Raw genomic sequence first — 13,625 nt, 5'->3', positions numbered from 1 at the left:
CAAAAATCTCGATGTGAAGCTTTCGGAATGGCGGATCCTGTTTTGGTGCCTGATGGGGTCGCCTGCCAGGCAATCGCCAAAGCCTGTCTCACTCACAGGGTTGAAATGTGCCTGTCATTTTCCGGGTGGGAGGGGAAGTGGGTGTTGGGCTCGAACATGCTGTTCTTTTCCTCACTCTGAATCCAAAAGCAGCAAAGTGAAATAATGGAGAAATCGGCATTAACGTTTGCACTTTTGCTTTTGTGGAACACTTATGTTAACATTTGTTCAGGGACTGACACCATCCGCTGTTTGACAAATGTCAGGTAATACCTCTGCAGATCCGGCGGGTGAAACATTTTCAAGCTGCTTGAAGTCATGTAAAGTAGCATGAATAAGCAGATTCTGCAGATTTGAAAGTCCAAGCTGTAAACAGAAACAAAAACCTAAAGAAAACCCATTAAAAGCCTTTCAAATGGTGAAATAACATGACTGGAGGCCTTTTTACACCATTTGTATTTTATCATTTTAACTTGTTTATTCCTGCTAATTCCTTCCAGTTCATTTATTCGATTTCTTTCCAGACAAAAGAATCTGATACCAGTGAATTTTTTTATTTCTGGTTCTGGTCACCGTACGTGAGCAGTCATGTGATTGCAACCGTGATTGTTCTCCACGCCGGTTGAAAACGACTCCCGTGACCCCGCAGAGATAAAGGGTTCTTTTTATTCTTCTGCTCATGGATCTCATGGAAAGCGTTTGTAGATTTATCCTTCAGCTCTGCCGCGGATGTGTCAGAACGCAAGTCCGCCGCTGAAACAATGTGATGTTGTGGTACTTAATGGTACTTAATGGTTTAGCATCTCCATGGACTTCTGACAGTGACTTCTGACAACAACATTTTCTGAAATCGCTAAATTGCCTTCAAAGACCAGCGACCAGAAGCGGAGACGGCTGCAGAAATGGTCGAGAGCAGATATTTTTAACAAAAGCCAGTTTGGGATCTGAGTCATCACAATTCACAATTGAATTTCAGCATTGTGCACATATATATAGATCATTGGTGAAGACTTTTAAGATAAGATAAGATAAAATAAAACTTTATTGATCCCCATAGGGGAAATGCCTTTGTCACAGCAGCCAAAAAAAAAGAATAAATAAATATGAATATAATTAAAATAGAGAGACAAAGCGTTTGTACCTGAAAAAATGAATTCAACAAAAAAAAAAAAAAAAATCCCAGATACCAAAAAGTAATATTTCACACATTGAAACGTACCAAAATCTACCAAATCTTTTATTTATTCAGCTTAAATATCGGGTAAAAAGGAGAAAAATCATGACTGCGCTCTAAACCGATGATTCTGTCCTCAAATGTGTTGTTTTGTACAAGACCTGATGATATTCAATTTGAAATCTGACATTATTAATACCACTTTCAGTGCATTCAGGGTATCGGGGGCCTGGAGTCTCTCAGCTGTCATTGGGCGAGAGGTGGGGTTCCCCCTGGACCGGTTGTCGGTCTATTGCTGCGCAAGAAACACTGTCAGTGTACAAGTTCTCGGTTTTCCGAAGGCTACCGAGCAGACAAAGGTAAACCGCCATTTTAACTGCTAATATCACGGTCCATGGAGATTCCGATCTACCCTCATCTGTCAGCCATTTTCCACATGCAACTTCATCATACCTATTTATCTAAATGTCCATCCTTCCATGTTTCTATTCAGAAACAGGATTGATTGTATCTGTTTCTGAACAGATAAATGGATTATCTATTCATATCTAAAATTTATGATTGGTATTTAACTGGTATGTATAAGGAAGTCTGAAGTGGCAGAGAGGTATGTTAGACTGGTGCAGGACATGTATGCTAGTTGTGAGACAGTGGTGAGGTGTGCTGTGGGGTAACAGAGAAGTTCAAGGTAGAGGAGGGACTCCATCTGTGATCAGCTCTGAGCACCTTCTTGTTTGCAGTGCTGATGGATGAATATTTTTATATTTCATTTGGCTCTCGCGGGGAAATTCCTTCCCCAATCTTAGAAGAACCAGGAGAAGTTGGCTGCCATCTACAAGTGCCAGGGGAGTTGAAGTGTTGCTCAAAAACACTTCAGGGAATCAAACTGGAAATGTTTGGTTCCAAGGAGGATCACTCTACTTCCTGCGCTATGCTGCATCAGAAAGGTTGGTGGTTTGATTTGTGGCTCATCCTGTCTACATGCTGGACTGTTCTCTGGTAAGACACTGAACCCCCACCTCAGTGGCCCCTGACTCCATACTTGTAAAAAAGTATGCACTTTTCAAAAGTAACAGCGTTAACAACATGACCTCTTTGTCAACATGGGTTGACAGAACAAAAAAAAAAAATCAGGAGATGATTCTGGACCTGTGACATCTGATTTACTGCCATCAGAGCCTCTCAAACACCAAATCTCTTGCAATTCTCTTGCCAGTGCATTCAGTCGGTTCAATCACCTGCCATTTGGCAATTTCTAGGGTGTCACAAACATTTTCAAAGTGCTTTGGAAAATAAAAAAAAAAGGGACAGAACTTTTAGTGGAACACGATCGTGACTCTGCTGTGTTCGCCGGGCTGATCCTTCTTGGCTCCATCCTGAATCCTGAATGGTCTGTAATCCTAATTCTGCATGCCTCTGTAAGAAACGTTGTTAAAATGAGCAATATCCTAAAAAGCGTATCGGCACGGACTTTCCCCGCCAGTTCTTTCAAACCTGTGAATGCTTTCTAAGGGAAGCCGTCTCTTTTCAATTTCTCACTGTGGAGAAATGAAACAGTGAAATCTTGGCAGCCTTCACTCTTTTGGCCTCCCGAAGCTGAATCCAAGAATGCTTTTAAGTCCCGTCGCCCTCGTCTTTGACTTCAGCAATGAGAGAGCTTTGTGAGTGTTGGCGTCGACGAGGCGATTGTGAATTCCTTGTGATGATTAGTGGCGAGTTAAAGAGAATATCCACTCTGATTTTACCCCCTTTTCAAATGACTCTCTTTTTCCGGCGAACGCTCAAGTGCTTCTCCTAAACGGTTGTGGGAACAACTGATGAGTTATTCAGGTGCTTACCTTTTAATTTGTTGAAAAACAATACGCCCGGCTGTTTTTCCTTGCTTTTACTTCAAAAACTCCCTTTTTGAATAACGACGTCGGACAGCCGCTCTTGTCTTAGATGATTAAATGTGTGGCCAATAGAGTTTTGACGATGCCAGAGCACACAATGGTTCAAGTTCCATAAACAAGAATATGTCTGCGGAGGTTCTCAGTCATGTGAGAGTGTGTTGGTTGACGTGATGTAGAGGAGAAAATTGGATATATCGTGTCCAGGAGGCCAAGCACGAAGGTTGCTTGGAGGCTAGAAGCCTATGAGCTGGATTTAAGAGTAGAGCAGTTATCTTCAAGAGGGAGGTCTTGTCAAAATCTTCTTGTTGTGGCAACTGGAGTTGAAGTTCTTCACTTAAAGACTTCCAGGTTTTGGGGTGGTTGTTAATGGGGATGTCATTTGTTGGACCAAAAGAGCAGATTTATGGGATTAACTGGATTGGAAGGTGAAAAGGTAAAGCTAAACAAAAGAGTGAAACCCACTAGACGTTACCAGAGTGTTGGTTCTGGAGGTGAATTTTTCCTGGTTGTTTGGAGGGTGCAGATGGTCCATGGACTATGATGTTTGCGGATGACATTGTGATCTGTAGTGAGAGCAGAAAACAGGTTGAGGAACATCTAGAGAGGTGGAGGTATGCTCTGGAAAGGAGAGGAATGAAAGTTAGTCGCAGCAAGACAGAATATATGTGTGAGAATGAGAGGAACTCGGGTGGAACAGTGAGGCCACAGGGAATGGAGATCGAGAATATATTGGTAGACGGATGCTGGAATTGGAGCTGCCAGGCAGGAGGTCTCGAGGAAGACCAAAGAGAAGATTTATGGACGTAGTGAGAGAAGATATGAAGGTAGTTGGTGTGAAAGAGGAGGATACGGAGAATAGGGTTAGATGGAGAAAGTTGATTCGCTGTGGCGACACCTGACGGGAAAAGCCGAAATAATAATAATAATGATAAGAAGAAGAAGAAGAAGCAGAAGAAGAAGAAGATGCTCCTGGTCCGTGTGTGCAAATCCGCCTTGGTTTTGATCCCAGTACGGCGTTGTACATTTGTGAAAGGTTATGTCAGTGGCCTCCTCCTCTGTTCAGAGATAATTTTTCTGTTTTGACAAAGATGGCTTCTTTGACTCCTCTCTCCGACCATCTGTCTTCTCTGGACAGAATACGGACGTTACAGCAGTTATATTTGGAAACTCTCCATCGGTCATTAGAACCGATGAAGCCTCTCGGCTGAGGGCTGAAACTTCTTCAAGTGAAGAAATTCAAGTCCAGTTGCCAAGACAAGAAGATTTCGGCATAAACAAGAATGTCCAACATGAACAAATTTGTTTCATTTTGCTCCGCTTGTTGAGTTTAACTTCTGTATAAAGTGTTTGTATAATCTGTCATCAAAAAAAACAGGAAATGGCAGCCTAAGTTTTTTTTTCATTTTTCAATTTAAAAACAATATTTTCCATGACGCTTTAGGCCTCACAACCCATTTTTGCTGCTTTCTCTTTATTTAATCGCAGGAGGAAACGCAGATGTTAGATAAGGCGCACAGCAATTGCAGTTAAAAAGCCAAGACGCACAAAGGTATTATCAGAGCATCACGTATTTTCAGTATTTTCATTAATTATCTATCCAGCTAATCCTTGAGGAGGCGGAGCCTATCACAGCTGCCTTTGGACCAGAGGTTGGGATCAACCCGGATTGGTCACCGGTCGATCACTAGGCCACACATAAAAACGTGCAACCAATCACACGTCCGGTCAACCTCGAGTCTCCAACTGATAAATGAACCTTTTGGACGGTGGATAGAAATTTGAGAAATTGGAGAAAACCCATATTTTATGTTCGAGGATCCAGTCTACATTTTTTCCTGCTTTTGCCTGATTTGACTCATGTAAGATGAGTTAAATTAAGTTTGATGGGCCACCAAACTGCATGCAAACAGCCTTTTTTCTCCCAGCTCACACGCTTTCCTCTCCCGCCATTAAAGGAAATGGAGAAACATAAACAGCCTCGCAAAATGGAAGGAACGAGAGTAATTACATTAACCATTATGTTGCCTTTAACCGTCTGGTTTTTCGTATCTGATTGCCAAACGAGACCGGGCGTGACAGAGCTATCTCGCTACAGCCGTGTCTGTTCAGGAAACCCTTCTGAGACCACAGCGTACCAGAGAGGCCGCCCTGGAGATGCACTCTTAATGTTCCCCTTCGGTGCAGGGAGCACTTTGTCATGCATTTTCTGTCTTATTCAGCTTCTTTGCACTATTATTATAAAGTTATGTCAGCTTGTAGATACCGTAGGGTACATGTGTCAAACCCAAGGCCTGCGGGCCAAATGTGGTACGCCAGGTCATTTTACACGGCCCGCAAGAACGTCTTAAAACACATATGTCAAACTAAAGGCCCGCAAGTACGATTAGAGCCGGCCGGCCGATATGTTGCAACCACAATTAATTCTACAAGTACCACAATGCGCTACGATTGCTGTGGCGCGTAAATCGAGTGGCCTTGCTATCAGCTGGCCTTGCTTAGTCACCTACCGTCAGCTACCGCCCTACCCCAAAAATTGGTAAACAAAGTGTGGACTTTGGGTTTCAAGACAGGTGAGAGGCAGTGTATATGTTGGGATTATTTTGGGTGGGAAGCTCGGTAATCCAGGGGCGGCTCAGAGAAGAGCCACTGCTCCTCTGCATTGAGAGGTGCCGGATGAGGAAGCTCAGGAATCTGGTCAGGAAGACTCCCTGGTGAGGTGTTCCGAGCAAGTCCCACCACGAGGAGGCCCTGGGGAAAGACCCAAGACCCACTGGAGGGACTACGTCACTCAGTGGACCCGGGAACGTCGTGGGACTACCCTGGAAGAGCGCAACTCTGTGGCCAAGAAAAGGGAAGTCTGTGCCTCTCTGTTTTGACCGATAAACAAGAGAAAACAGAACTGTCAGCTACCGCTAAACGAAAAGTGGGAGGCAGGGAATATGTTCGTGGAAAGAGCAGCGGCATTTCTGATACTGCGCAGTCGATTTTTATCCATGGCGTGGACGCAAAAAAAAAAAGAACTTTTGGGGTTAAGATCAATTCATGGCACAACTATGGGAAAGGATATGTTTGAAGCGGTATGCGGACACGTCAAGGAAATGGGAACACCTTGTGGCACTGATAACAGATGGATCGCCTCGTGATGTGCCGTCAAAAGAGAAGATGCGTGAAAATGCGTGAGGAGTTACTCAGAAAAAGCTGCTTATAGCAAAAAATTCTCTTCTAGAGCCGTAAGAAACAAATGCAACACATTTTTCTTGTATTTAATGTTTAATGTTGTTGTTTATAGGGAAGAGCATATGCACTTTATCAGTTCAAGGTTCTGGCTTAGACTAGAGAGCATCAGAGAGCAGTAATATGTTTCTTTTTTCTGGCTGTATCTTTTATTATATATTGTCTTGTATTGCTGTATTTTTGTTGTATTTTTATATTATATATTGTCTTGTATTGCTGTATTTTTGTTGTATTTTTACATTATATGTTGTCTTGTATTGCTGTATTTTTGTTGTTTTTCTGCATTATATATTATCTTGTATTGCTGTATTTTTGTTGTATTTTTATATTACATATTGTCTTGTATTGCTGTATTTTAATATTATATTTTATTGTGTTTTTGTTGGATTTTTTTTTGAAGGAAATCATTTTTTTGGCTGTGGATTTTTTTTTACCTTAAGAAATTACCCTGGAAATGCTGCATATAGAGCCATAAGAAATTGTTACAACTGATTTTCAATTTATTTAATGTTTATCAATATATTATTATGACAATATTTTTGTGATGATATATCAAAATACATACGCACTTTCACATAATTATATACATTTTTTTAATCCTTTTTTATGATGTATTATAATTATAATAATTATCATTATTATTATATGAACTGAAGAAGCCTTTCGGATGAAGGTCTTCAAATGGAGAAATTTAAGTCCGGCTGCGGAGACACAAAGATTTTGACAAGAACGTTTAATATTGTTTTAATAAGCAATAATTAGGGTCGATCGGCGGGATCAGTTAATTTCAATAAGTTTTTCAATAAACATTGAACCACTCCGACCCACAATTTTTGTCCCGAATTTTGTCCCATTTTGTATTTGAGTTTGACATCCCGCTTTCGGGCCTCCCTTTTTCATATTGCAGAACTCCAGGAGAGCCAGAAATGATCAGGCCATTAAACACAGAAGAGTCACGATTCTGTTCCGCCATAAAAAGTTCTCCCTTTTTTTTCTTTCTTTCTTTCCCCAAAGCACTTTGAAAATGTTTGTGACACCCCAGAAATTGCCAAATGGCAGGTGATTGAACTGACTGAATGCACTGGCAGGAGAATTGCATGAGATTTCGTGTTTGAGAAGGACAAAGGACGGGATAATGTGTGTTTCACTTTGATAGCGGCTAATCAGATGTTACAGATCTAAAATCACCATCTTCCTTCCTTTCGCTTCATTTTATCCGTCCGTATTGGAGGTCATGGAGAGTTCGCCTTCACTGAACTGTTTTTTTTATTAGTTTATACATACATATACACTGCTCAAAAAAATAAAGGGAACACTTAAAAAACACATCCTAGATCTAAATGAATGAACTATTCCTATGAAATACTTTGCTCTTTACACAGTTGAATGTGCTGACAACAAAATCACACAAAAATGATCAATGGAAATCAATTGTATCAACCCATGGAGGTCTGGATTAGGAATCACACTCCAAATTAAAGTGTAAAAACAAACTCCAGGCTGATCCAACTTTGATGTAATGTCCTTAAAACAAGTCAAAATGAATCTGTGTTGCTTCCTGAGTGGACACTATGATTTCACACAAGTGTGATTGACTTGGAGTTACATTGTGTTGTTCAAGTGTTCCCTTTATTTTTTTGAGCAGTATATATAACATCACCAATGCTCCCAACTCTCCTGGGCCAGGGTCCTGTTCTTTTGTCTTGTAAATTGCCGTATTCGAGAAGAACCCAGGTGGAACGGTGAGGCTACAGGGAGTGGAGATCAAGACGTTGGAGGATTTCAGGTACTTGGGGTCAACAGTCCAGAGCAACGGAAAGTGTGGAAAAGAGGTGAAGATACGGATTCAAGCAGGTTGGAAAGGGTGGTGAAAAGTGTCAGGGGTACGAAGAGATAGAGGAATATCAGCCAGAATGAAAGGAAAGGTGGATTTGGAGGTCACAGAGATGAGGATGCAGAAGGTGAATCAGTGACTGACTAATTCAGGGAACAAGTGTCTTGCTTGGTAAGTTAATGAGCGAAGGATGAGTTGGTCAACAAAATGAATGACTTCGTGACGGCCCGGGTAAATCAGTGGATGAATGAATAAGAGAATTGAAATTCTGTGTTCCTTCGTGCTTAGGAGTATTATATTGGTGTTTAGCCAGTCAAAACAACCGCTGTTGGATTTCCTTGCCAATGCTTAACAAGATTTTAGTACTCCGTTTCCCCATGCAGATTAATCTTATCGGTTTCCAAACTGAACCTATTTATAAACTCACTCTTCTAATTTGTGAAGATGTTTTGAATCCCTTCCCGTGGGCTCACCACCGCAGAAGGGGCCAGGGATTGGAGCCGGCACATTGACGGCGGTAACTCGGATTTGCTTCCAGCGAGGGACGGAGCGATTCGGCTCAGATGGACAGAAACCTCAAGCGCTCCAGATCGGGCGTCATGCTTTTCGCAGATGATGTGGTTCTGTCGGTTTCGTACGAAGCATACGAGTGATCTCCAACTACCACCGGAGCGGTTCGCAGCCAAGTGCGAAGCAGCTGGGATCAGAATTTGCACCTGCAGATGGATACAAAAGATGGAGTGCCCTCTCCAGATCGGGAGTATCCCCAATTATTTTGGGGATTTTTTAAGGAGTGATGGGAAAGTGGAGCGATGCGGTGTCTGCAAAGAAGCGATCTCTGAATCGGTCGGTCGTTGTAAAGACGATTAACCGGTCAATCTTGGTTCCTACCCTCGTCGATGGTCATGAGGTGCACAAGCTAAACAAAATCAGCTCCTTCACCAGGGTGACTGATGAGGAGGCTCGGGCATCTGGTCAGGAAGACTCCCTGGTGAGGAGTTCCAAGCATGTACCACCACAAGGAGGCCCTGGGGAAGACCCAGGACCCACTGGAGGAACTACGTCACCCAGCAAACCCGGGGTACGTCCTGGGATTACCATGAAAGAGCGCAATTTAGGGAAATCCGTGCATCTCTGTTTTGACTGCTGACCGATAAAAGATAGAAAATAGATGAATGGTTGTTTTGAATCGTCTCTCCGTTTTCAATCTCAAGGTAGCCGCGTCCTCGAGTGACCCATCTTGGCATGTTTTCTCCTCCTCGATTGCAGTCCAGCCCAAGGCACTTCCAAATTTTTCCAAACAAACCATACAACTCCTTTTTTTTTTTTTCCTAAGCTGTTCTTTCCAAACCAAACCCATTTTAAGTTTTAAATGATCTCCGCTATAAATGAGAATCAATGAACAAGAGGGGGCCTCTCCATCACCTTGAAAGAATAAGGGTCCTATTACAAATTACAGTCTAGGTTTTCTCATCTCCAGCCCCCCCCATGATAAGCAACAGACGTTAGTCTGAACACAGTTGTTGACAAATGGTAATTAAAAGATTTGCTTATGTTGAGTGATTAAAACACTGCAGGCATTTCACAGGAAATTCAGCATGCAAATTGCTTTCCCCGCAACTGCTGCGGCTGCTTGGGTTTTGAATAAGAAGTCTTTCTTTCACTGTTATCGTAATATTAAAGACCTGTCAGTTCCCCTGTAATGAAATGCACATCGTGAAGAGTTTGCATTTTTCACCAGCTATCTGGCCTGTACCGCGGCGAGCAATAAATGGGCCGATACTCTGTTTTTCAGAACAGCACCAAAGGTATGGTCAGTCACTCTGAGCTTCTCCTCGCAAAGATCAGGAATATCTGTGTTTGTCAGACAAAACGTACAAACTGAGATTAGCGTGACAGGATTTTAGTCATTGTGGTTCCAAGTCAAACACACCAAAATTAAAAATGCTGGAGTAAAAACATCTGTGAAATGGATTTATTACGCTCTTAAATCCGTATTGGTGATTTCTTTACTGATCAGTTCGGGTTTAATTCATACCCAATATAGGTTAATACCTTGAGCGTGGCGCGTTATTGAAAGCAGGAACTCCATCCAAAAAATTACCGCCACTCTAGCGACATTACACATGTTCAGTAAAATAATTGAGATTAATACGAAATTGTACGCTAATTATTTTCTACAGCTACTGTTGCTTCCGTTTAGTCCAGGGATGTCAAACTCATTTTGGTCCGGGGGCTTAATTTCATGTCAAGGGGGCTGCAACAGTAAAATCATAGCATGATTACTTAGGAGTCCAAATATTTTTCCTTTGTTTTAGTGTAACAGGGAAATAATATGTAATGAACTGTTCCTTTAAAAACTACATGATGAAAAGTAAGTGTAATTTCAACAACACTAAGTTTCAGTTCTGTCTTCTTAATTCCCATGCATTTTGTTGTATTTTTTACACGGCGAGTCTCATCGTGGCATCGAAACTTAATGCTTCCACACCGAGCAAACAGGTTTCTTATTAACTTCAACGAACAAATAAGAAGTGGTCAGTTTTTCTCGGAAAACCCGACACTCCATGTCCGCTTCTTTTTTTTTTGACGCCGACATCTTGCTGATGAGGGTGTCGGGGCCCCCCAAAAAAAAGCAGGTACATTTCTAACCAATAAGACAAAATGCTATTTTCATCTGTAAGTTCATGATTTTTCTGCATTTTTTTCCAAATTGTGTATTTATTCAACGGGCCGGATTGGAGCCCCTTGTGGGCCGGTACCGGCCCGCGAGCCGTACGTTTGATAGGTTTAATCGGTCGTATAGTTGTTACCCCCTCACGGAACATGATCCTCTTGTGAAATGTGAGTACAAACACACATGCACGGCCACGATTGCATAAACCGGCAGCTTCGAACCCCGTCTTTCACCACCCCTACCTCCGGTGCATTGCTGCTCGTATTATATTTATTGTATGACTTCAGCGATGTACAGCTTTCTCCCGCTGCTGCGCAAATGTACATTTATTTATAGATGCACAGCGACTTACGCAGATGTACAGTTTATTTACAGGTGTTGGAGTCACGTCACTCTATTTTTCACTTTATCGTTATCTCGTTTTATTTTAACCTCACGAAGAAAGAAAGAAAGAAATGACATTTTTGTCGCGTACAGTTACACGTAGAGCAGAACATCTACTGCATTTAAGCCGCCATGGAGGAACCATGAGCAGCTAAGGGTTCAGTGTCTTGCTCAACAACACCTCAACAGGCTAGCAGGAATCAGGAATGTTCGATTCCGATGATGATTTATATATCAATAGATGTTGTATCTGCTTATGGTTGCTATGCTACCCCTTGTGCCCTCCAATTGTCCCTTGGGGACAAATAAATCTTTGCTGATTTTTTAGGGGCTGCTGTTGTTCACTTGGTAGAGAGCTTGTCCCTCTGATCAGAAGGTTGACCGCTCAATTCCTGGCTCTTCCTGCCTACATGGCGAAGTGTCCAGGGGCAAGACATGTATGGCTGGGAGGGCGACAAAGGTATTAAACGGTGTGTTGAAGTTATCATTTACTGTACGCTTTTGAAACACAAAAAAGAAACACACCCTGTCAGCTATTTAGAGATTTTTGATTCATACGCCTGGTGAAACTGTTCCGTTTCCGTTGTGCCCGAGAACCTGCGACGTAGACACACCTGCCTCTTGCAGGGCATGACAACCGGACTTCAGATTCGACTCCAAAACATACGGATGATTTGTTTACCGGGCTTTAAACAACCCCTTGTAACCAATCACCGGTTTCAGTCGCAAGATACTGTATTCACAGGGGCCTTGTTTTACGAAACACCATCGTTCTGTGGACACTCCATTCAACATCATCAAAATACCGGCAGTATTTTTAACTTTTTAAGAGAGGATAGCTGAGGTGTTCACTTGATGCTCAAGCGTGTCCTTTTGAGTCGGAAGTACAGCTCCACCATCCACTATCTGGCATTTTTCTTAATACATTAAGCCCCCCCCCCGGTATTTATAAGGAATCTGTTTCGCTCTTCCTTTAGATCTGGAAACGATAGGCTCGTCTTGTGGCCGTCGATGCACACCGATGTATGTGAGGTGATTAATGGAGGGTCGGACCTCCTGTTTTTTTTTCTTAATCTTCTATTCTTACAGCCCTGTTCTATAATTGTACCCGATAAGCGCGCGACTTATCTCGCCGATAACACATTCTAATTCTTGTGATGTAAATTGTCCGAGATTAACATAATTAAATGGACGTAGCGGGCCGAGCAGATGGTGGCCATCCAGCGGCTGAATGGTCACTAGATCAAATCCCTCTAATAACTCAGTGTCCGTTTGTCCTTGAGCCGCAGAACGAGCTGGTGAAAACGCGACGCTCACAACCGTCGTATTTCGGTAGGTATGTGAAGCGTGAGATTATTATTACATTATTTCAACCGTCACGTAGGAATTCCTGTAGCTGTTTGGAGTGACCAGAAAGCATCTGACACCGAGGGGCGCGAGATGCACGAGGCATTCAAGTTGTATTCTTTGTGCTCTTCCATGTCATGTGTTTTTTTTAAGGGAAACATGACAGGCATATGAACACGTGGATTATGTATTCTATCGTATAAATAAAAGCAACCCGGGAGAAAGCATGTCTGCTTTGCGGTGGCATTTCCTTCTCCTCAGGCCTGCTTGTCGAAAGGGAAATCACAAGAGGGTTTTGACTATTCTTTGCAACAGAATAAGAAAAAAACAACAACTACCGTTCCCTTTACTGTGTTCACTGGCCATCCATCTATTTTGACTGGATACGCTCTCCTTTGCTGTATTACTGTATCCTCTCCCCAGGACAAAATTAACATAATTCTTATCTGAGCCGCTGGGCTCGGGTCCCATATCTACTCTAATTATTACTAAGTCAATACCGCCCCTCCCTGTGATGGAAGTTACTGTGAAATGAGAGCAACCAGGGTTTAGCCTTGGTTAGAAAAACCTTGCTTTAAAATAAAAATATGGAAAAGAAAAACCACGCGCATATCCGCTGCCCAGTTAGGGATGGGTGCTGGATCTCGACCAAAAAAATTTGTAGTTTGGAAAAAATCCGCAAACCAAAAATATGCTCCAAAAAAAGAAAAGATGATTTATTTGATATATAACAACAAACACTTATTCTTGCATTCTTGAAAAATAGGGTCTTCCTCAGAGATCTGAGGATGAGCCTATCTACACAAACACACACACACACACACACACACACACACATACAAATATATGAGGTATATGTGTACAGATGCTTTTACATAATACTCTGTTCTTTTATATACCCTCATATTTTTCAATTTAATTTAATTTAATTTAATCTAATTTAATCTAATTTTATTTTATTTTATTTTATTTTATTTTATTTTATTTTATTTTATCTGTCTATTGTCTGTTACGGTGCTGCTGCTGGATAATTTCTCAATCCTG

This window comes from Fistularia commersonii, chromosome 16 (assembly GCF_037954325.1).
Source record: "Fistularia commersonii isolate RoL2024-O1a breed Wild chromosome 16, RoL_Fcom_v1.0, whole genome shotgun sequence".
NCBI classification, from domain to species: domain Eukaryota; kingdom Metazoa; phylum Chordata; class Actinopteri; order Syngnathiformes; family Fistulariidae; genus Fistularia; species Fistularia commersonii.
This window is presented reverse-complemented; position numbering follows the sequence as displayed.